Source organism: Gavia stellata, unplaced genomic scaffold, assembly GCF_030936135.1.
Source record: "Gavia stellata isolate bGavSte3 unplaced genomic scaffold, bGavSte3.hap2 HAP2_SCAFFOLD_51, whole genome shotgun sequence".
NCBI classification, from domain to species: domain Eukaryota; kingdom Metazoa; phylum Chordata; class Aves; order Gaviiformes; family Gaviidae; genus Gavia; species Gavia stellata.
The window spans coordinates 476719-501929 of NW_026776971.1; the positions used below are offsets into that span (position 1 = coordinate 476719).

The window sequence follows — 25211 nt, forward strand, 5'->3', positions numbered from 1 at the left end:
TCTCTCTCCTGTCCAGCTGAGGAAGGGGAGTGAGTGAGCAGCTGTGTGGTGATTAGTCCGGCTGGGCTTAAACCACGACACTATGGCATATGTTTGCCTGTCAAAAAAACCTAACTTGAAACAAAGCAAGATGTACTACTGTAACTTTCTAAGGTAAAGTTGAGTCTTGCTTGTAATAATGACAATCTTCTTGATACCAGAGAATTGCATTTTAATATGAATTGTTAGTTACAGGTCAGGTGGCTTGTAGTTGAATTAAACTGTAAATAGTTTTCTAGTTACCTGGGGAGAATTACATCTGTTTATTACATAAAAGTGAATATATTGTTAGTGATAAGTATGTTTAAGTAAAAGCAAAGCAGTACCCTGTTTTGAAGATGTATGCCTCTTCAAACCAGCAGAGAAAATGTCTCTGTTAATTTGACAGCTATTTTTTAAAAAATTGAGGATAGGCAAAGTGTAAGTTTATGAGAATAAAAGTTTATATCAGCTGTGATAAAGTATGTGGCATGATACATTGCTGTTATGTCACCTCACACACACAACGTCTGGTGACACTGAATGCCTAACTGTGCAATCCCTCCGTGCTTAGTTTCTTACACATGTTTTAGTTTCCTTTGTTTGTTTCTTTCTAGTGTGTTTGTGCCAACATCTGTGTACTATGCAGAATTTTTTCTTTTATCTGTATTGTTTGGATGGGTGTTAATAAAAAATAAATCACCTTTTTGGGGGGTTTTGTCTGCTCTATTTTAAGCACAGAATAATTTTGATCATTAACAATCTTACACTTGAAAAACAGCATGAGCCTTAAGACTTTAAAATAAGAACTGTACATGAGCTAGGTGTAGCTAGCTACACCCCACTCTAGGTGTATTGGTTATGTGGCCAAGGCAAGCACAGGAGGATGAAAAATTATATTGAAAATTTACATTTTAATGTAACGTATTACATTGGAAAGGTAATAAAGGAATTAACGTAATTTTCCTCAACTTCATCTCCACCTTGACTGCTGACAGCCATTTTCAATGGGACTGTGGGGGTGGTTTGCTGACCACGTTCCCCAAGATGACTGTTTGAAAAACTGAACAGGAGTGACAGTGTGCAAACGAGGAACCAGAAACATTCCTGCGATCAAATCTTTTGCTTTTCAAAGCTTTGACCAAACTCTTTCCTGGCAGTAGTCTCGACAGGATACTGTACCTATACAGTTTTTTAAAAAAATTGTAGCTCTGTGTATCTTGAGCTTCCATGACCAACTGTTAACGGTTCCCACAAGGCACACCTTTATTTTTCTTCCTCAGGGAAACAGTCGTATTCTAGTGTCTGAACCAAAATGGCAAGCAGCGATCAAAGAAATGGTATGTAGAAACGCAACGCTTTTGACAAGTAGGCAGCGGGAGTCAAAACTAAATATTGCCTCAATAGCTAGGTTATGTACTAAAGGAAAAGGTCCCCGTTCTCCAAGTTCTGTAACTAAACAAAGAAAAAGGGGGGGGTGTGGTGTGGTGCGGTGTGGGGTTTTTCCCTCAGAGCCGTCACTTTGTGCTCACTCGCCCCTGGTTTGGGGCTCTGGACCCTGCGGCCATGTCCTCCCTCAGCGACAGCTCAGGGCGCCTGAGAGAAACTCGGGGCTGGCGTCGGAGAAAAACCCTTCACGGGGCTAGAGACGACGCTGTCTTTAAAAGCTGTCTGGGTGCGTGGCGGGACGGTCTAGCGCGGAGCCGAAGTTTGGTGGCGAAGGAGCGGGCTGTGAGGGCGTCCCTGCCACCCGAGAACTCCCAACCTGCGCAACCGCTGCGCGCCGGCACCTCGCCTGGCCGAAGGGCGAGGAGACGCCGGCGGCCACCGGCCTGTTTATCGGGAATACAGTATCAGTGAAGTGTCCTGTGCCTGGAATACAGTCTCTCTCTGCAATGACAGAGACAGACCCATTACCATTTTTTCACTGAGAAATGCTTGACTTTTACTTTCTTCCTGGCAAAAGCCAGTGCTCCATAAAAATTAGAAATTCAGGCACACAGAAAAGCACTAGAGAAAAAGGGAGGGCAAAAACAAGAAAAAAAATAGAGTCACGTTGCCATTACAGCACTGCACGGTAAAACTCCAAAGTAATTTAGGTTAGGAAACACATCCTGCATTGCAAACATTAGGACAGAAGTCTTCTTTTCCACATGTGACTCTGGGTCCACATTGCTTTTAACTTACGCTGCTCCTTAGTGGAACACTACTCATACAATAAAAGAAAGTCAATGACTGTTTTTCGATTAGGTACCATTTGGAAAAACAAACTTCAGAATCAAAAGAACAGCAGCTGCAGAAAAACATGAGTTTGGCTACTATAACTAGAGGGGCAGCACCATTATGCAAGAAACACTGTGTGCTGATTTTAGAGAGATGCAACAGAAATAGCAGAATGGAATTAAAGAAGGCTAAAACCTAATAAATAGTGTAATCCTCCTCAGGAAGAAAAAGGAGCTAAAGGACCTGTTTGACCTTTCACTTACCATTTGAATCTCCGTCTTCAGAACTTGCTGCTATTTGGCAATCTGGCATTTCACTGTCCTCTCTTAGGTCTGAATGTTCAGAAAGCATGACACTCTTCTTTTCAGAAGCAGATTTAGCCACAAGGAGAACCCTCTCTCTTTCATTTTCTGACCCAGATTTATTTTCATGCCCATTTTTCTGTCGTTCTTGACGTACGCTTCCATTTTCTTCCATAGAAGAATCCTGTGTGGACTCAACTTCCGTGCAATCCATGTTAGAAACATGTTCTTCTGGAGACTCTTCCGCACTCTCTGCTTCATTTTGGTCTTCTGGAACTTTATTCTCTTTATTGAACTAAAATTTCCTCCTCTTTGCTGCGATACTTGAAGACGCTTTGTTCTTTCTGCGTTTCCTTTTTGACATCTCTACAAAGAGATATCAGAAGAAGTAAGCCAAAACCTTACCAAAACAGTTCTTCCTTCAAAATCCAGCATCCTCATCTTACTTGACTTACAAGGAAAATTATCAAAGGAGCTCAGGTAACATTGTCTCCCTACATATGTCTAGAGAAAGAGTTGCAAGTTAATGAGGTCAATTTGCTATTAGATTTTAAAAAGCCAGCTACAGAATTTCACTCACAAAACCATCAGCTTCAAGATTTTATGAGCGGAAAATTCTTACTTTAGATAGCAAGTATTACCAGAAAGCAAAGTTATTAGGTGAAGTTGCTTACTGTCTTACTACGTGAACTAATATAGATGAACAGAAAAGCATTTGGAGATGAGCCCTTCTTCAAATCGGTTATAAAGCTGTAAACTTCAGAAGCTAAACACATGTTGGGCAGAGTTAAAGAGACAATTTTAAGGGAATATTTGCTGGAGAAAAATTTGCCTGTGAAGACTTACACCTCACGCGCTTTCTGTTAACCTTGTTTAAAACAAACTTAGCATTTTTGCCTTCCAGAAAAACCCACCGTTCTTTGTATCGACGGAGTACTGCACAAAGCGCATGGGTGAAGTCAATGGCAAAATTCCTAGTCCTGTTATGGAGACCAGGAAAGTTCACACCATGTCATGTGTTTTAGCCGAAAGAGACCCAAGTCCCTTTGTTCTTTCATGTCCTTTTCACAGGAAAAGTGAGGAAATAATTGTCTTTCCTTTACATATCTATTATTATTGCTCCCCTATTTTTCTGCCCTTTCCCCCTTCAGTTGGAAATCACACTAAGAGGTGGCATAGATTTTAGCATTTGAGGGCAGGGAAGGGAAAAATACTGTTTCTCATAACTAAAAGCTAGTTGAGTATTCAGAAACTGCCATGTACAACATTTTTGACTTCAAGAGAGAGCAATTTAGGAGCCGTTAAACATCAGTTGGGTCATCAAGTCCAGTGTCTTACAATGTAAACCATCCACTGTACTTGAACTTCATAACTCTATCGAATGAATGACCTCTGGATTTATCTCACGTTTTGAAGCAAATTAAAAACACTGAACGCCTCTGGCACGAAGAACCAGGCATCACAGAAACCTGTTATGTCACAAAACCAGAGAAGGTATCAGTGACTTTAGCACCTTCTCCAAGAAAGTCTGAATAAAATGCAACTTGCCTTCAGAGCACGGTGTACTGGAATCTACAGGCGCTGCTGGCATCTTCATCTTTTCATTACACTTTGGGTCTGTTTTCTCACAGCCAGGAACATAATTCTGCTTTGGCATTACATGGTAGTAAGGCGGAGCATACTTTGAAGAGCTACAACCTTGCAATAAAGAACAGATAGCAAAGAATTGTGTCTTGCATTGTTGGTTACAAATACCAAGACAAGTCTTAAAATCATTAGCGTCAAAAACCGTACCTCTTTTCTTGCGAGATTCTTGAATTTCTTCACAGCGTTTTTCAAAATCTTCATCCATTTCCTCTCTCACGATGGCATATGCAGTATCTCTCAAAGCACAAGCTCTGTGCCTAATGAGACGATCTGAAATTTTACAGTCAGAACTGAGTCTTTTCTACCAGCCGATGAAATCCTTTATTTTGATTACTTATCGAAAGATTTTGCTCTTTTCATAGATAGGTTCTGAAGGGTTATCTCAGTGAATATTTTCAGCATAACAACATAAAAGTTAATCATTAAAGCAAAAGCACTAGTTACTGATCAACATTTCTATCACAATTTCTTGTCCAAGTAGTTTAATGCTCCAACATTTACAACCTGGCAAGAAATGCTCTCTGTGGATGTTTAAAATGATCTAATCCCAAGTCTACTGTCCACAGACGACGTTTATCAATTTATACATTTTTAATTTTTCCAAATTAGGGATAAAAACACATTCTTACCTCCAGGGTCTTTATCTGGGTTGTACTGTAAAGCATTGCTGCAGATTAGATCGATGTCTTTTAGGAAATCTCCTGCAGTTAGGTACTGGTGCAAGTCAATCTTCGAGAGAACTGCCGAAAGGTCCATGGGCTGTTTAATAACTGTGTCATAATCAGGTACCTACAAATGAAATATGCGTGTTCAGAGATTTAACACAGTATCTACCAACATTAATTATTTTAATAACGTAAAATAAAGGACTTCTTCAAAACCCCAAATATTTATGACACATCCAAAGATATGGAAATTAACCAGTTAGTTGCTTGAAAATAGAAGGGCTATTTCAACTGGCTTTGAAGAGACAGACCAGAAGAGGGAAAAACAAGAAGCAGGGAGGTCAGAAGCACGTGTGGGGCAGAGAAGGGAGCAGACACCCAGAGTGGGATTCATTTCACTTTGCTTCAGCAAATCACAGCAAAGAAAGCTTTCTCAGTAGAGTCACCCGAGATTCTCTTTGTTGTTGGCGGGAAGAAAAAGGTGCAGGAATGCACCTTTGAAGTATCTGTCCTAGGCATCTACTTTTGCATGAGATAACCGGACCGAGAGGTGCCGATTTCTTTACTCAGACCATAAAAGGAGCCTAATGACTAGTGTAGATGAGGACATCTAGGTTTGTTTAGGTTATTTACATCTCAGAAACTAGAAGTAAAGGGAAAGACAAGTCAGTGGATGCTTAGGGGAACAGGACTTTGCTGAAATGCAAAGCTCTATTAAAACGACAGCTGACTTCGAAGTATATGCCCCTGGCTTAGATTTATTCAATACATTACATGAGAAAAAAAAAAGACAGAAGCGTATGGGAGGAAGAAGAAACCACACAGCCCTTATGGTTGATCTTATACGGAGGAGCCCCAGACGAAACAGAGAATAGAACCTTGGAATTTATTTTAAAAACTGCTGTTCTTACTCCTGTTCTCACAGAAACTACTGCGAGTCAATTAAAGAGCTTTAGGCTTTATTAAAACAGTCCTATAGATACTGTTTATAATTATAAAGAAAGAGATCTCTCTGCCTTTCAGTGCTGTAACATGCCTACATGTCAAAGCCTTTTCATGAGTGAACTGTGTTGGCAGTTGGTCTAACTGGCAGTTGGTCTAACTGGCAGTCGCTCTAGATGATCGTTATAGGTCCCTTCCAACTGAAATATTCTAAAGTTCTGAAGGCATTGCAGAAGGAACCCGGGGCTTTCAGTGAAACTCAAATAACAGACATTTGAGGGCCTCAAGGAGTCAGCAAAAGTAAAAGCAAACTTCCTGCTTCTTGAAAAATCAGAATAGTACGGTCCTAAAAACAGACAAACCTTCCTATAAAGAGCACACAAACTCTGAGAAATATAAACACGCAGAAATTATGAATACACGCAGATAAAATGGTATTACAGATCAACACTAATTTACCTCCTCTGGGTCGACAGGCTTTGTAAATGCTCTGAAACGTCTGTCACCGGCAAGTCTACGAGTCACATCCCTTAAGAAAATCCTCAGTTCACGCAATATATCCTCCTCCTGCTCCTCCAGCTGTCTTATTTCTTCCTCTGTCAGCTGTGGAGGCTTAGGCGGTGGTGCTACAGGCAGTACTTCCAATGTCTGCCAAGCTTAAAAGAATCAGAAACTTTTAGTCAATTTACGGTACTCAAATACAAGCCTATGAAAAATTATTGATAGAAAATTACCACCAAAGCAAATGCTGTAGAGCTGTTAACTTACAGTTAGCAAAGTTTTCTATGTAGAATATCCTCACCTGTCTTAGTTTTTGATGCAGGAGGTTTAGCAGTTTGATTTACAATTAAGTCCTCAAAAAATGTCCTTCTTTCTTCCTCATTAGGCAACTGGATTTTGAACACTTCATCATTATTAATAAACAATTCTTTTATCTAAAGCATGAGGAGAAAAGATATTTCAGATGTAAGGTCACACAAATTCATGTTCTGTTCCAAAAAGATGAGTGCCTTTCCAGATTAAACTGAATAATCACCTTGATAAGACAAACTGTGAAAAGGTATCTTCTTGGCCTTAAAAGGCTGGATTTTCATAGGTTAGCATGGCAAATTAAAGTATCTTCTGTAAGGAACACCTCTAGAGTTAAAGCTCAATGAAGGGACCCTATGATACACTGATAAAGTGCTGACATTCAGCACCTCCTAGACTGCTTATTTTGTATTTACCTGCCTTGCTGTCCTTTAGTTTGAATCTTTATGGCAGCTATAGAAGGAACAGGCAGGATTCAGGAGACAAGTGTGGGCTTTTTTGGTAAGGTGCTGTGGTTTTTTTTTAAATTAATTTAAATGAGGTGTCTAAAGCTGCACACTTCCAAGTTTTACTCCATTTTTCAATCTCTACTACCAGAAAGTATGGAAGGAATTTCAATACTTATTTTAGAAAGAATTTATTAACCGTAGAAGAATTTCTGTAGAAAGTTGAGCCCTTTCAAAGCGTTTGATGATAAACACATCTAGGCAACCCCCTCTCTCCCCCCAGTAAATGAGACAAAGTAATCAGAGCAGCATATTCACATTTTGAACACCTTCCTTTAATGCACACTCTCAGATACCTAGAAAGCTAAGCACATACTCTTACTGAATTTTGTTAAGAAATACAACTAAAAATAGATTTCCAAGTTACTTAAACAGAGGTTGGAATTTAGCTTTCTGATTTGTAAAGCTTTCACCGATATGAAGAAAGAAATTGAAATTTTTAATAAAGAATTTAAATTTGAAATTACATTCCATCATTAAGAGTGTGACCATCGTACTTTCTCTGTAAAACTATCTTTCACTTTTCAGTAAAAGTATCTTTTTCCCATGTACATTTCAAGCACCGTATATTCTTGACTAAGTACATACCTAACAATCTTGAAGTCACTGGAATTATTGTCTGAAGTAAATGTTTATGTCTGTCTAATAAGCATGAGTGTGTGAGAAGGGGGAAAAAGTTGGGTCAAAGTCAATCTCTTTACTCAGAAAACACTTTAGGCAAATGCTTTCAAGCATTGTTTTGTCTAAGCAAATTTTAAGAGACCTGGTTAGGGTGCCTGAGTAATAACAGTATGAATTTGCTTAAGAGTGCACAGTACTCCAATGTTTAAAGGATTTATAAATTAACAAAAAACTGACTAAAAAAAGTAAGAAGAATATCAACAGAAATACCTCTTCTGGGAGATCTGCATGACACACATCAGATGTTGCAAGCAGCAAAACTGGAGCAAATGCTGGAATGTTCTGCAGTAGTGTTGTAAAAGTAGCTCTCAATGTAGCTCCAGCAGCCTCCCACCACAAATGGATATGTGGAACATAAATGATACTTGGTGCTGTTCTTTGTGCTTCTCGCATCAACTGGTAAAATGAAAGCTTGGATAAGAAAACTAAACCATGTAGAACAGGCTAATAAATAACTACGTGTCAGTCAAACTGTCTTATGAAATAGGAGCACATGCAGCCAAAACATCAAAACAATCCAACAAAAAACAACTCCTTAACAATAAGGCAAAATTTTCACTTTACTCAAATATGGACATTGCTACACAGACAGAAACTGACCTGAATCTCTGCCTGATTTCAAAACTACTTAGGTGTAAGGTAATGCCTAAAGAGCCTTACAACTCAGCTGCTGTGGTGGTGTGCCTGAAAAAACAAGACTAACCCTTGAGCAAGATGTATTAGCCTGGGTAAATCACTACACGACTCTGACTGCACCATTTTCAATTCAGAGTGCGCACATATCCAAGTCACTCTGAAGCACAGTTTGAACAAGCAAAGACCTATGTGAAAAGATGAGGGCTGACACTGTGAAAGAAGCCTGGTTACAATTCATAACTTCACGTACATTTTATAAGAGGTGACCAGTCTGAATAGCTGCCTGAATAGCTAAATCACTCACAGCCTCTCATTATCAATCAGACCAGATTACGTGCTTCGGAAGACCACAAGCCATTGCCTACAGATGGTACCTCGATCACAGAAGAGGACATGCATCTACCACATGAGGGAAGCAGCAACAGTCCTTTCACATGACAAATTTCTCCGTGCACCCTTTCAGATTATCAATATTCAGGGAGTTCCTGTCACAAGACGGGAAGTGCACGTGGTATATCCGGGCAGTGACTAGACATGCTAGTTATATGACCGCAGGTGCAACCATCACATAACACAAAAGGAATTTTCCTCTTATGTGACAAATGAGTCTCCAGTCATGTAACATGTCCATCCTTACTTGTAGAGCTCTCAAATGCTGCTACTAAAGGTGAAAATATTTTAATACAGTGATGTCAAACAATGAAAGGGATTTCCTGCCTAAAAGTAAAAAGGAAAACAGCACTAAATGTGCTTATATTTAATTTATAGTATAAGAAAAACAAACGTAAGCGTTCCATGAATTTTAACGCTTTTCCTGCATATACTGCAGCAGTACAAGCTGTATATGTATATATAAAAAAGAAACACTTCTTTTCCCCAAAAGCTTGATTGCCTTACAAATATAATGAAAATGAAGGTTACAAAAAGTGCATGACAGGCAGTCAGGCTGCTGCAGAGCCATCTACTGGGAGCACAGATTCTTAAGCAGCCATGAAAACAACTTTCTGGATCCCACCGAGATGGGGAGGACTTCTTGCTATAAAGAGGGGTTTATTAGCAGCACCTCCCGGCTTCCCGAGCTGCTAGCAACATCCTCACTTTCCATTCCTTTGGAATGAAAGATACGGCCACATGTAACATCCTCATTTGGTATCATTTGATCTAGCAGAAAAGTGGCTTTTCAGACAGAAGTAAACCTAACAGCACATTCAAACCAGGCCACCTCCATTAACAATGAATTTTGCTTACTTTACTAGTTTATATACAGTTCATGAATCCTATGAGATTAAAGAGAAAAAAAGGTACCTGTGCACATGTTTCTTCCGATGATGTGATGCTAACAAACAGAACAGATAGGTCTAGTGTATAGACTGGAAACTTTTCCAGGGCATGTATTACTGCAGGTGCCAAATGAGAAGCTTGCCCGTATCCTGGCTCTCCAACTAGTAAGAACCGTGGCCTGCAAGATGTTGGCTGGTAATAAGCATTTCTAGAACATGAAGAAGAAAACAAGTTTAAAAATGAGGTGATGAATAGGCACACAGATGATAAGGTTTTTTCCTATACACCTTTCTTTCTTTTTTTTTTTCCCTTTCGGTAAATACTCTCCATGTTCCAGCAAATAATAAGCTGGTCTGTGATCAGGAACACTGTCAAAGCCCATTTTCTTTTTAAAAAACTTGTACCATACCTCCCTTAAGAAATCCTGCCAATCCCCAGCATGTCTGCTGTTCCTTTGGCTGGGTTAAGTAACGGCTCTTAAATCATACAGGGGGACTGTCCAGCCAAATACACATGTGACAACTCATCAGTAACCCGATATGGGGGAGAATAACAACTCTATCTCTCAGCACACGCCAGTCTGGATCTCCTCACTGCCCGTAGACACTGATTTTCAGTACGTCTTGAGTTTAAGTAGCTGTGAGATCTCTACATCTGTCTAGTTTAGCTGAAATTTGGCCATAGTTACTGGAGATAGTGGGAAGGAAGGAGTAGAACAACATTTCTAGAAAAAAATTAACGTGGGCACTGAAACACATTAGCTGTATCTGAAGAAGTACACAAATGGACTGGTTAAATTACAGCAGTACACTCAATATGTATTAAGATGTATATTTATTTTAGTCAGTCATTCTAATGTTTCATCTTTGAATTGTCTATTAATTTCCTAGTAATCCTGCTTTACTATCATGAAACACATTTGTGAAGAGCATTCGTTTTTTTCCACCACAATACTATTGTACCTTTGCTGGCTGAAGTCAAAGATCTAGAGACCTAACCAAGCTCAGCAGGTCAGAAGATTTTCTGGACAGCGCAGCAATAGAAAGTGAGAAAAATAACTGACCCACCAGTGACGACAATAATCTGTTTTTTCAACTGTCAGCTTATATGACTTCCACATTAAAATGTTAAAAAGTTAACATAAACTTAGTCGGTTAAAGGTACAAAATGCAGACATTGTTTAAGTTTTTCTCACAGTGTTTTAACAAACCATTTCTCCGTTCTGTTTCTGCTACCTAATTCGCTGCTGGTTTAACAATCTTGGAAATTAGAAGGGCAAAAGATGTCTACATGAATCTGTAGGGTTTTTTTAGCTAAAAGGACAGGCAGCACGTTTCTTTGGTCTTGAGTCTTTCAAGGAATGCCATGGATTAAATCAACACATTCTAATAGTCTGTGGACCACTTTGACTTAGGAGAAGAGGGCTGGGCCATTCAGTTTGATGGGTTATGGCAGTGTACTCCATTAGAACCTCAGTACCCAGCTGGATCTTCACGCTTACTTCTTGCAAATATTGATCACCCCCCCACACCCCTCCCCTCTACTTCTTCAGCTACCACCCCTCACACCAAAACTGTTTACAGACACGGCCATCTTAATAATGCAAACATAAAGGGACAAATATGTACCTGCTAAAATTGAGGAATTTTTCCTCTTGTCTACCAGGCATTTCAGGAGTTGGCTTATCTTCAAAGATTGGTGGTGATTCCTCATCACTGTCAATCACATAATTTCTTAAAATATGATTTAAACTGTCTGAAAGACAAGAGAGGTTTGTTAACTTTCCTGAATAGTCCATATCTTCCTCTCACATTAATACAGCTTCTAAATCAGTGCTGGAGACCCCTTATATTGTATTTCTTCATTTGAGGGCACATGCAGAATGTTATTTTCTGAAGAGTTTATCCTACCACAGATCTAAGGAGATTGCACAAGTCTCTACAAAGCTGTCCTACATCGCATGATTTGCATAAGGTATTCTCTCTCTGTTGGTGAAAACAACAGGAGGTTTCTTCCTTAGAATAAAGATGATTAGGAACTTTTGTAGTTCCTAGACACCTGAAAAACCCAACAAGGCCACTTCCTTCTGGAGCAGGTTCCCCCACTGGATGTGGGGAAATTAAGTGAATGTGGTGGCCACAGCCTTCCCTTTGTCTAGGACTAGTGAGTCAGAATATACAGACCAACACATCTTCTAAATAAGGCTCCTCAAAGATCCCCGAAGGAAGAGATCATGAAAGGCCGACAACGGAGACGGGATGCAATTACCAATCCCTTAGCCTCTCTGCTTTTATATTGTTGGTGGGTTTCTGCCTCTTTCACCAACGCAAACAATCTACCAGCTCTACTGGGAGTAATACTGGTAGGATATTCTCCAGGGATTAGGATAGTAACTAACTATTCATGGATCTCCGTTAATCAGGAGTGCAGCGAGTTTATCAATTTATTTGCTGTCACCAACCGACAGACAACTTGGTCAGGGTTGATGCAGTCAGGAGTGTGAGCTCACATACGCTATGCAAGCCAAGCCCCAGAGTATACGTTACTGAAACATTCTGATCTCATGTGCAGGCGTACAGTGTGATCCACAAACATTCAAATTAGGAGACTATGGTTAAAAATCACGATAGCTGTAACACTATTTAGCTTAAACCACTTATACTTGTATTGTGGTTCTGACATTCTTCACAGGAATTAGAAGCATTCATGTAAAAATGCCCTCTCCCCCCATTTAAACATTTATTTTGAAAGAGGTGCCTCACACATTAAACCTTAAATCCATCTCTATGAATGATAAACACGATATTAGCTACTGTCAGAAACAGGGTGCTCTAGGAGAGAATGCGTAGTTCTCTCCTAGGTATTGCGAGTCATTCACAGCTCCCGTCCAGCACTTCAGTTTAGAATCCAGAATAAAAACTATGCACGATATTCCTGAAATAAAGGCGTGCATGTGCATATTATAAAATCCTACTGTCATTATGGCTGAGAGGTTTCTGTATGTTGATTGCACAAATCGGAAGTTTTTGCTTTGGCAGAAGTTTAAAGAAGCGGCTACTGTTGTTATACCTTGCTGTTGGTCCTTCTTTAGAGCAAGCTCTGCGTGGGGAAATACTCTCTGCAAGGCTTGTAAAATTCTTGCTAGTGTGTTTTCAAGCAGTGGTTTTGAAATAGGTGATAGTGCTCGCCCAGGTGAAGCCACAGCCCTCCGTGAAGCTGGAACAGTCTTCTGCATAGCCATGACAAAATCCTTCGCTGTTATTTTAATAGAAGCAATATCTAACTGCAGTTTCTCACTGCTTTTGTATATTTGAGGATAGCGGCGGCGCAGAGCACAGAGGGCAGCTTCAGCACATAAGCATTTAATATCAGCACCACAGTATCCTAATAAACAAAACAAGAATGAAATGTTATGTCAGTCTCAGGCAACACAGAAGTCAAGGCCAAGGTTTCCAAAGTGCAACACTGAAAGACTTTGTATGCAGCTAAAAATTAACAGGCTAAGAGATAATCCAAAGCGTTACCGAACTGCAGAGAAGTTTTGTTACGTGGCTCGCAGCCTGATACCCTGCGCTTATGAAGCGGCCTCCTAATCAGAACTTTAGTCCTGAGGAAGAGGCCCCAAAGCTCTTTAATGTTCTGAGAGACAAGAAGAAAATTAAAAGAAAAGAAGCATCTAACTTTGTTTGCTCCCAAGGCGTGTCAGCTGCCTCACTCTGCAGCAAGGCACAAGAGCTCGGGTGCTGCCGGGTACAAGCTCAGATTCCTTAGGACTCAGTCACGTGCAGGGACTGACTTTGTTTTCAAACTTACCAACACATTTTTCAGCTAGCTCTTCAAGAAACATGTCCAGTGGCTTAGGGGTCCAGTCTCGTGTGTGAATCTTGAAAATATCTTTTCTAGCCTGGAAACAAAATGGTTGCATTTTGGTTTGTCCTAAGTTTTCTCTTAAAAATAAAAAACAAAACACAAAACCACCTCACATTAATAAAAATACTTTTTCTCTCCAATTCAGCAAAATCTCATGCTGACAGGCTCATTAGTTCATCAAATTTGGTTTTCTGCCAGTTCATTCAAGGAAGACAGTCCTAGCACTACCTTTCAAATTGCTACAGTTACTACGAAGAACAATAATTATGACTCAGACTCCTGTCATTGATCCAGAAAATGTCAAATGTTGCCTGTCTTCGTGTCTGATCTTAGCAAGACTTTCATTTAAGTATTTCCTGGTACACAGATTAATTATGGCAGATTTCTAGAATTCTTCCACAGTAGGGAACCGTGTATTATATCCATTTCATGGCACCTCCTCTCCTGTTCCTGAAAGCAGATAGAAACTGGAGGCAAATGTGTGTGTTAACTACACTGCTCAGTGCACTTTTATTAGCCTTCACTCCAATAAGCATTTTATCCTTTTTCCAAAAAGTGCTACTAAAAGAAAAAGCAGTATCAGCGGTAGCCAGAGAAAAACCACAAAAACAGGGTTCCAGTTTTGCACACTATCGTCCCCCCAATATGTTTTTGTTGCTATATACCTATTTTTTCATTGCTTAGCTATTGCCATTGAACTAGAAGCTTCCCAAGCCCTGCACCTGTGCAGTGTACTTCACATCTTTGTCCAAGTCGCTGCTAACGAGTACCAGTAAGAATGTCAGATCCCCAAATACTTATAGGTAACGCCCAGGATACCCAGCCTGGGAACAGTCCAACACAGGTACGTCCACTATCCATTCATAAACCAAGAACTGAGAGCAAGAGTGCTTCAGGGTGAAAGTGCCTAATTGGATTAAATAAGTAAGCAAACATGAACCACTTTGGGAATGAAAAATCTTAAGTTGCTCCAGCACCAGCCTTGGTAAAAGTTGTTGTTAGCAGAAAGGAATTCTTGCGTGCACACCATTTCTGTCATTTTCCAGATGAGATAGCAGTAATTTATAGCTAATTCAGACATTGAACCTTACTTAAACATTTCAGTGACTAGCAGCATCCCCTTTTCTTGGCTGGTCACAGTGAAACCAAAATTAATTCTAGAACTACCTACTTGTTGAAATCATCTTAGTCATATATATTCAGTACCAGGTCTGCCCTCCACAGCACAACGCAGCTCTCTCCAGACATCCCTCTTTTGTCCAAGTTGTACAACACTGATTTCGACTTTAACTGCTCCGTGATACTGCACTGTTACGTGATTTTGTTACAAAGAGGGACTTTGCCACATTAGCATTAGGGTTGAGTTTAAGTTCTGACCTCTTTATTTGGCAGGCTGAAGAGGAACTCTCGATCAAACCGTCCGGGTCTTCGTAAAGCAGGATCTATAGAATCCAGCCTGTTGGTGGCTCCAATTACCACAATCTCTCCTCTGCTGTCTAACCCATCCATAAGTGCCAGAAGTGTTGATACAATAGAGCTAACAGAAAAATGTAATTTTCATTCACTGGTTTAGTAAATTTTGTTACGTTTTACATGACCTTCTCCAATGACCACTCAAAAAGGACAAGCTTTTATTGATGAGATGCTCCTTACTGAAAGACTCGTTTTAAGACATAAAAAACCAGACAAGGTAACACAGGTCTTGTGCTGCTATCAAGCTTAGTGAATTGTTTTCAATTATTGTTTAAAAACCATCTGAAGTTTAGTAGCATTGAATTACTAGTTTTCAGGACAAATGAATGTGTCACATGAAGTTAAATAGGTTGTGGTCTTCTTTTCACAAAGATCTAGCAGCATCTATGTAGGTACAAAAAATGTACTACCTATGGATTTCGTCTTGTTCACAGGACCGCACAGGAGCAAGACCATCTATCTCATCAAAGAAAATAATTGAAGGTCGCATCTGGTAGGCCTAGAATGAAAACACAGGAATACTGACATAAGTAAAGCAGCACAATTTTAAAGAGAAAAACGTCATGGTTGGAAAGTCACTGGAGCTAGATTTTTCCAACTAGCATCAGGGATCTCTACTAATTGAGCTAACGGAGTAAGTGGCACGAGTAACAGAAGACAGCAGCTATGTCAACCCACTGAGACTGGGTGACAGGAAACAAATCATACCAGTAGTTTTTACAGCTATTTGGCAACCACCGAGAACAGAGCCAGGACTTAATTCAATTACAGGTTCTGGAAGCAAGCTTCTGTTATGAATTTAAATGACCATGCTTGCAGCCTGCATCTGTTTCCCTCTGATCTAAAGCCACCGTCTCTTACCTCTTGAAACCTTTTTTGTGGCTGTTTGATGTTTTTTTTTTTTTGGGGGGGGGGTGTTGCTTTGTGAGGTTCTCTCATTTGTTTTATTAATCTTTCCCAATACATCTCAAGATTTCAAGCCCCTAAAAAACCCACTGAAAAAAGAAACACTGACAATCCCGTTTCAGTGGAAGGAACTGACAAAACCCAAAAAAGAGTGAGTTCTTAAAAATATTGACCACAGAAAACTACAGTTACAACTCGGACAGAACACGTGGCACGTTTCCACCTTACCTGATCAAACAATAAACGAAGCTGTCGTTCAGATTCCCCCGCCCATTTACTCAGGCAGTCGGCACCTTTTCTCATAAAAAAGGCTATTCTCCTGTCACCTTGGCTACATTCATTAGCAAGTGCACGAGCAACCAGTGTCTTCCCAGTCCCTGGAGGGCCATAGAAGAGACAGCCTCTGCAATTAAAAATACCAAAGATTCACATAAGAAAAAAACATCATGGCAAAGTACCTATTACAACCCTCATCCCTACAACACACAACTCTTCTCTCTAGCTTACACTTCACGTGTAAGAGAGCGGTAACAGCTGAAGCGTGAGAAAAGTCAAACCAGATGGAAGTTTTGTGTTCCTACACAACTCAACAAGGCAGTAAACAACATGAATAAAGAGGATCATGCAGATGTACAGAACCTTGAGAAATGATCGTAGTGTCCCAGAACAACACTTCCAAAACTGCTGACAAACTAACAGGGGTGGTTACAGCACAGTGGAGCCAAACAAGAACAAACTTCAGCACAGAATCTAAGACTGGGCTAACTTATGAATCACCAGTTCATTCTTCAATGATACACGGCACATTCATTCTTGTTTTCACAAAAGGCAAGATTTGATAGTAAAGCATTTAATTCTCCCGTAAAAAGCTTTAAGTTAGTGGACTTGGTCTCCCATTGCTGATGATAAACGAGGAGGAAGTCTAAAGCTGGGATATATAAATATAGCCATCAGATAAATATAGCCATCAGATAAATATAGCCATCAGCTAGAAAAGCCAATACACTGCTGTTTCAAAAAGAATTTAAATGAATAAAGAAGCAAAACACAGATTTTGTTGTCGTTCCTTGTAATACTTTTAAAGTTACTGAAAGCAAAGGATTAAAAGTCGTATTTCAATATACCATGATTGAGTTTTGCTGACCAAGAATATGTAAAGCTAACAAGTAAATCTCTAATAATTTCATTTCATAACTAAGTACAACAAACGCTGCAAGGTTCTAGTTGCAAGTCCTATCAATTGTAAACTTGATACTTGAGCACTTGAAAAAAAAGAGAGTCGGTGGGAGAGACAACTGGACTTCCAAGAAACAAATTACAGTTGACTACCAGTAGGTAATTCCTTCTTCCTGCTTATAAACTAATGAAGTTGACTTGTACGTAGAACTCAAAACAAAAACACTCCAACCCTGCCTTTTAAAGGCAAGACACTTTCAAAGTATATTCTCACCACACAGTACATCTTTGAACCTACATATATTCTGGATTCTATCCAGTTTTAAGAAATTACTTTTGACTACTGCTAAAAAACCCCATCAACACTCCTGAAAATTTTGAAGCATGGAAACATATTGATACCTCAGTTGAATATTCTCATGAAAATGGGGGACCAGCAGGTCGAGGGAGGTGATTCTTCCCCTCTACTTCACTCTCATGAGACCCCACCTGGAGTACTGCGTTCAGCTCTGGGGCCCCCCACGTAAGGACAGGGACCTGTTGGCGCAAGTCCAGAGGAGGGCCACAAAGATGATCAGAGGGCTGGAGCACCTCTCCTATGAAGACAGGCTGAGAGAGTTGGCATTGTTCAGCCTGGAGAAGTGAAGGCTCCGGGGAGACCTTAGAGCAGCCTTCCAGTACCCGAAAGGGGCCTACAGGAAAGCTGGAGAGGGACTTTTTGCAAGGGCATGTAGTGACAGGACAAGGGGTAATGGCTTTAAAACTGAAAGAGGGTGGATTGAGATCAGCTATAAGGAAGAAATTCTTCACCATGTGGCTGGTGAGGCACTGGAACAGGTTGCCCAGAGAAGCTGTGGACGCCCCAACCCTGGAAGTGTTCAAGGCCAGGTTGTATGGGGCTTTGAGCAACCTGCTCTAGTGGAAGGTGTCCCTGCCCATGGAAGAGGGTTGGAACTGGATGATCTTTAAGGTCCCTTCCAACCCAAACCATTCTATGATTCTATGAAACAATGTCTGTTACCTTGGAGGTTGAATTTTGAATCTCTCAAAGACTTCTGGGTAAAGCAAAGGAAAAACGACCATCTCTTTTAAAGCTGAAATGTGGTCAGAAAGACCACCCACACCATCAAACCGTACCTAAAGAGAAATTCAAAAGAACACATTTTATATGTTAAAGAAAGCTGCAACCTTGATAAGGTTCCATCAGAAATTGTATGTCAGCACAAAGGAAATGCTCTGGGCAATTTTCAAACTGCTTGAGAGAAAACTGTAAACCAAGGTAGCTGTAGACAGCACGTTATTGAAAGCTTTCATAAACACTGGAAACATCTCACTGACACAATGAACTAAAAATACTTACTGAACAATCTGTTTGCATTGGATCAACGTCAGCCAGACGTGCTCCAATTTTCATTCGATCCTTGTGAATTCCCTTCAAATCGTCTTTCCGAAAGTTTAGTGGAAGACACCTGATTTGAATTAAGGAGAAAGAGAAAAGCGCTTTCTAACTTACGATGCAGCTAGAAGGTTTTTGCTTTTATAACAATGGCAAGTGAATGCAGAAAACCTTACAAATGAGCTTAAACTTCCTAAATAGTTAAATACTTGTTCAAATTGTTTTCTATTTAATGTCTGTGAGTAAATAAAGGAAAAAGGTCACTGCAGGCATTAAACTGGGTTTACTTTAACAACTCTTAGCACTTACGAATAGCCACACCAGTCAACACAGCACATACATGAATGCAAGCTCTCACTACTTAAAAATTAGATCAAATGTTCAAGGTTTTTATAGATTTAAGAACAAGCATTTGAGATTTGCAAAAATACACTGTTTTCAGGTTTATTTTCCCTCTCGGTGAGCACAGTAAAAAAAATCCATTTAAGCAAGAGAAAAATAAGAATTCTAAAGATCATAGTAAGACAACAGAAAGAAATTATGGCAGTTTATAATAGCACTTAAGTTGTTCTGCATGATAGCATTAAGTAATTTTCAGTTCACAGCCTTCCTCAGACAACAGGCTGCTTGTTCTTCTCTTAACTGTAATCTAAGTTTTGTACTGGTTTTCCATGACTATACATGCTGGAAAAAACATCCCACTGCTGTTACACTTGGCAAACCTTTCTGAAAACAATGCCCATTTGGGCTTCACAAAGAGAATTAAGCCATGGACAGACAGGCAGAAACACTGGGACTACTTCACTTTGGCTTTATCCAACTTTCCTCAGTATCTTAACTCAACCAAGCATTATAAGAACATTCATAAGCATGGAAGAAAAGTTAATTAAAAGTGAAGGCAGTTCTGATGCTAAGAAAATTCATTTAGAGGGCAAGTACATAAAAGATGCTCTGGTATGAAGACCTCTCTGCAACTGGCAATCCCAAAACAGAGACACCAGTGGCAAATTTCAACATTGGCTGTGCCCAAATTCTTTACACATGAAACACCTTCCAAATACATCCTCCCGCACATGCTCTCAGACCTGGAAGTCTTAAGCAGCCACAAGCACCTATTTCCAAAAAACAGGTTAAACAGTTTTGCTGCGAAGTACAAAGCCCCACACCTTACACAAATCAATGTATTAACAATAATTCACAGAATCACAGAATCACAGAATCACTACGGTTGGAAAAGACCTGTAAGATCATCAAGTCCAACCTGAAAAAAAAAAAAAAAAACAAAAAACAAAAAACACCACACAAACAACCCACGCAAGCCAACCACCACACAACAACAACAAGGCACAACACACCAAAAACCAACCCACCCAACACCACACAGCACCATGTCCATCAAGCTACATCCCACAATGCCACATCCACACGCTCCTTGAATACCTCCAGGGAGGGTGACTCTACCACCTCCCTGGGCAGCCTATTCCAATGTTTCACTACTCTCTCGGTAAAGAACTTTTTCCTAATATCTAGCCTGAACCTCCCCTGGCACAACTTGAGGCCATTTCCTCTAGTCCTGTCACTAGTCACTTGGGAGAAGAGACCAACACCCACCTCTCTGCAACCCCCTTTCAGGTAGTTGTAGAGAGCGATAAGGTCTCCCCTCAGCCTCCTCTTCTCCAGGCTAAACAACCCCAGTTCCCTCAGCCGCTCCTCATAAGACTTGTGTTCCAGACCCCTCACCAGCTTCGTCGCCCTTCTCTGGACACGCTCCAGCACCTCCATGTCCTTCTTGTAGCGAGGGGCCCAAAACTGAACACAGTATTCGAGGTGCGGCCTCACCAGCGCCGAGTACAGAGGCATGATTACCTCCCTGCTCCTGCTGGCCACACCATTTCTGATACAAGCCAGGATGCCGTTGGCCTTCTTGGCCACCTGGGCACACTGCTGGCTCATATTCAGCTGGGTGTCGATCAACACCCCCAGGTCCTTTTCTGCGGGGGAGCTTTCCAGCCACTCGTCCCCAAGCCTGTAGCGTTGCCTGGGGTTGTTGTGGCCAAAGTGTAGAACCCGGCACTTGGCCTTATTGAACTTCATCCGGTTGGTCTCAGCCCATCGATCCAGCCTGTCCAGATCCCTCTGCAGAGCCTTCCTACCCTCAAGCAGATCAACACTCCCTCCCAACTTGGTGTCGTCTGCAAACTTGCTGAGGGAGCACTCTATCCCCTCATCCAGATCATCAATGAAGACATTAAACAAGACCAGTCCCAAAACTGAGCCCTGGGGGACTCCGCTTGTGACCGGCCGCCAGCTGGATTTCACCCCATTCACTACAACTCTCTGGGCTCGGCCATCCAGCCAGTTTTTTACCCAGCGAAGAGTGTACCTGTCTAAACCACGGGCCGCCAGCTTCTCTAGGAGAATACTGTGGGGAACAGTGTCAAAGGCTTTGCTGAAGTCCAGGTAGACAACATCAACAGCCTTCCCCTCGTCCACTAGGCGGGTCACCTGGTCATAGAAGGAGATCAGGTTGGCCAAGCAGGACCTGCCTTTCATGAACCCGTGCTGGCTTGGCCTGATCCCTTGGGTATTCTGCACGTGTCCCGTGAGCGCCCTCAAGATGAGCCTCTCCATAACCTTCCCCGGCACCGAGGTCAGGCTGACAGGCCGGTAGTTCCCCGGATCCTCCTTCCGACCCTTCTTGTAGATGGGCGTCACGTTGGCAAGCCTCCAGTCATCCGGGACCTCCCCCGTTGACCAGGACTGTTGATAAATGATGGAGAGCGGCTTGGCAAGCTCCTCCGCCAGCTCCCTCAGCACCCTTGGGTGGATGCCATCAGGCCCCATAGACTTATGAGTCTCCAGGTGGCATAGCAGGTCGTTAACTGCTTCCTCCTGGATCATGGGGAGCCTATTTTGCTCTCCATCCCTGTCATCCAGCTCAGGGAGACGGATACCCTGAGGATACCTGGTGTGGCTGTTAAAGACTGAGGCGAAGAAGGCATTAAGTACCTCAGCCTTTTCCTCATCCTTCGTGACAATGTTCCCCGCCGCATCCAGTAGAGGATGGAGATCCTCCTTGGCCCCCTTTTTGTTGTTAATGTATTTATAGAAGCTTTTTTTGTTGTCCCTCACGACCGTGGCCAGGTTGAGCTCTAGCTGGGCTTTCGCCTTCCTAATTCCCTCCCTGCATGACCTAACGAGGTCCTTGTATTCTTCTTCACTTGCCTTCCCCTTTTTCCAGAGGTGGTAAGTTCTCTTTTTTTCCCCGAGCCTCAGCATAAGCTCCTTGTTCAGCCAGGCCGGCCGTCTTCCCCGCCGGCTCTTCTTACGGCACAGGGGCACTGCCTGCTCCTGCGAGCAGGACATACCAGTGCAGGCAGAGGAAGAGGAGGAGACCCTACCTGATCAACGACCACGGAATGTTAGCAGAGGTTGCCAGTAACAACCCAGAAGTTCCAAGCTGCACCACCCTGTTGGAACTCTACTATGGAAGGCACCTGCAGCCCAGCAGTTGTCACACGGATGTACCGTATATGTAAGGGCACGTAGGGAAGTCTCAGCCTGAGCACTGAATACATTTAGCTCTTGCTGCCAGGAATAACAATACCTTTTTCTGTTGTCAAAAGAAGGAGAAAGTCCCTAGCCAATATTATGCCATAGCAGAAAGGCTTGCTAGTAAGGCTCATTTTAGTAGCTTTGTAAGATCATGAAAAAAACCCACTTACTTTGTTGTAAGTTTGTCGAACAAAACAGATTGATTTGTAATGGTGTAACGACTTTGTTGAAGTCTGCAGCTTCAGCGGACCTCCAAATCCCCGTTTTCTTCATGGACTTGTTGTGCAGCTTTTGCATCAGCTCCGGTCTTCAGTGTTCTGGTGACTACAATGCATTAATGTATAAAATATTTTGAGACAGAAAATACATTATTCCCTTTATTTCACCGTTGCTCTAGTAAAATGTAAAAAAATCTGCAGTGGCTTGATTTTTTCTTTAAATACCGAATTGGAAGTTATTGTCATGACCACAGCATTCAACTTTAATTAATTATGTTTAAACTACCTACCTAAAAGCATGACTTGTATAGCAATTTTTTAATAGACTGGGAAGCCAATCTGATGAAAAAAAACACGCAGCTTTTGTTCCATGCAGGAAGCAAGTTCATTCCAGTTACTTCTTTCTGGAAAAGTGAAAGCAACAAATACCTCTCTCTAAGGTGTTTTTACTCCATCCATGTCAAATTGTATCGAATAGTTTTTTTAAAAAAATATTTATGTGGGAAGTCTCTTCTTAAGATGCGTGGTTTTAGTCCATTGTTTAAGCATGCATCACTCATTTCCTGCATCCTGACACAAAATCTCTAGAAGATAAGAAACGTCTCAAGATAAACTCCCAAATAGCAAAGAACTCAAACGCTTGCCTGCTTTAAAAACGATCTGCCCAGTATTTACCACACAGCATCCTTTGCCACGGGTCTGTTACTTGCACTATCATTAAAACAGTTAAGAGAGGTCAGTGAGGAAGTAGTGCACAATTAGAACTTGAATTACTACACACAAAGCGCATTTCAGGCCCCTTCCTGCGTTCAGCCCATCCATGGCTGGCAGGACGCTGACTGGAAATAACGCATTTTCCCAGCTGCCAGCAAGCAGCCTCACAGCACCAAGCCTGCTTGTGTACTCAGCACAGTGATTCAGTTCCAAGGTGAATCACTGAACTGCAGTGACACCTTCCCCACATCAGCGGGTTTGTGCGCCTCATGACTGAATTACTTTTTAACTCAAATATTACCTCCTATTTGCAAGAACGATTTTCAAGTAATTTGTGTCCTGCAGACTCCAGAAAATCCGTGTCACAAAGAAACCTGAGCTAAGGAACAGATTCTCAGGCACTAGTGCCTAAGAGCAGGCTGGAATTCAAGCTGTGTTCTCCCCAAGCCTGACAGGAATTAATAGCATATCCTTCTATTCTCACCTACCTCTTTCCTAAAACTCGTAGGAAATTCACTATCTTTTCACTATCTATTTTCACAAATTCAGCTGCTTTGGGTTGATAAGTTCAGCAGTTTTTGTGGCCAAGTTAAATAGATGGAGTGACCAAACACAATCCTTCTCAGAAACCAGAGTAAAAAGGAATCCTAGGGAGTTACCACTACTTACCTTCTTTATATTCTTATTTTTTTTTGGTCTGACTTTGGCTTTGCCAACCGCCTACATTAAGAAAGAGAACAGAGGAGAGAAAGAAGAAAAGAATTATTGTATTAGAATATTGCATAGAAGCCTTGTATTGTACTGTTCCCCATCAAGACTAGGGAACCTGACCAAGTTTGTAATCCAGTGCTCCACATCATGCAAAGAAAAGCCTGTGGACCACACTGAGGATTCAGGTCCCAAGTCTGCTGCGTACCATATGCAGACAGTTCGGTAGGGACGCAACTTTCCTAACCGGCTAATCTTGAAGTCTCAACAGTGCAAATAACATCTCAGTAACCAAAGCGGAGGAGAGATCTCAAAAGAGTTGGGAAAAGATGCACGTTTTTTATACAAGCAGAAGACTTTTACTAAGAAGAGTGATTCTCGTTCTAAGACACTGACACTGACATTAACATAATCATACTGCCCCGCAGATTTTTAGCTGTAGATTTATCATGACATGACTCATTATGCATGCTTTCACTTTTCCTTTTAATTCTATGAATTGAACAGGGATTGGACATCTAGAAATACAATACCTCGTTAAGTGTCTTCAATTGACATTTTCACTTAATATTTCCATGCTTTTGTCAAAGCTAGAGTCTGAACAGGGCGGCATGTTTTTTCTCATTGATTTCAAACAGTGTCCACTGAAGCATTCAATTTTGCCAGAGGAAAATTCCTAGGGAAAGAAAGAAGGAAATAAGAACATATTAATCTGAACCATGTATGTTGAGCTAAGAAGGGAATTCTCCCTCCTTTAGGCAAGTTTATTCTGTAAGTCTCATGACTTGATAGTGGTGCAACTCATGGCAGGTAAGCCTTGAACCACTTCGGCACCAAGAAGTAGCCCTCAGAAAAAAAACCCAGCCAACCAGCTTTCAAAGCTAAAGCTCCTCTCCGCCACACTTTTCTTGTGGACAACTTGAGCTTAATAGCCTTTGAAAAAATTATTGTGGCAAAACCTTTCAGATAAACTTAGTGTTTCATGAAAAAAACCCCACCTTTTATTTCAACATTGGTTCAGAGAAGCAGCCAAGCTTGACCTTGCATGTCCTGGGATTAAAATCTAGTTAGGAGAGTTTTTCTCCTCTTTCCGTTCCATTTGTGACCTCATTTGGAGGGATATTAAAAGATTTCCTTCAGGAGGATGGCATTTATCCACAGGAAGCCAAAGGGAACTCAAGACACACTTCTTTTATTACTGTTGATCTTGTTCACATTGGTATTTCTGCAAGGAGGATGAGTACTATCACTTCTACTATGTGAGGAAAGCTGTGATGACCATGAGAGGTGGCTTGTTCAATTTACAACCCAAGGTTTCATTAGGAATACCCCAAACTACATCTCACACTGAAAAAGGCAGAAAAACGACCAGATTCTTCTACTTCTTGACACTAACTTTACCAAGAGGTACTTCCATTAGTAGTTGATGGAGATGGTGACAGAAGCGTGAAGAATGTCACTACAGGAGGGCGGTGATGCATGCG

At 41.2% G+C, this 25211-nt stretch overlaps 1 pseudogene; it reads right to left on the reverse strand.

Moving 5' to 3' along the window:
- Positions 1-1678: 1678 nt before the first annotated feature.
- LOC132321544 (ATPase family AAA domain-containing protein 2-like) lies at positions 1679-24355 on the reverse strand (annotated as a pseudogene).
- Positions 24356-25211: the final 856 nt, after the last annotated feature.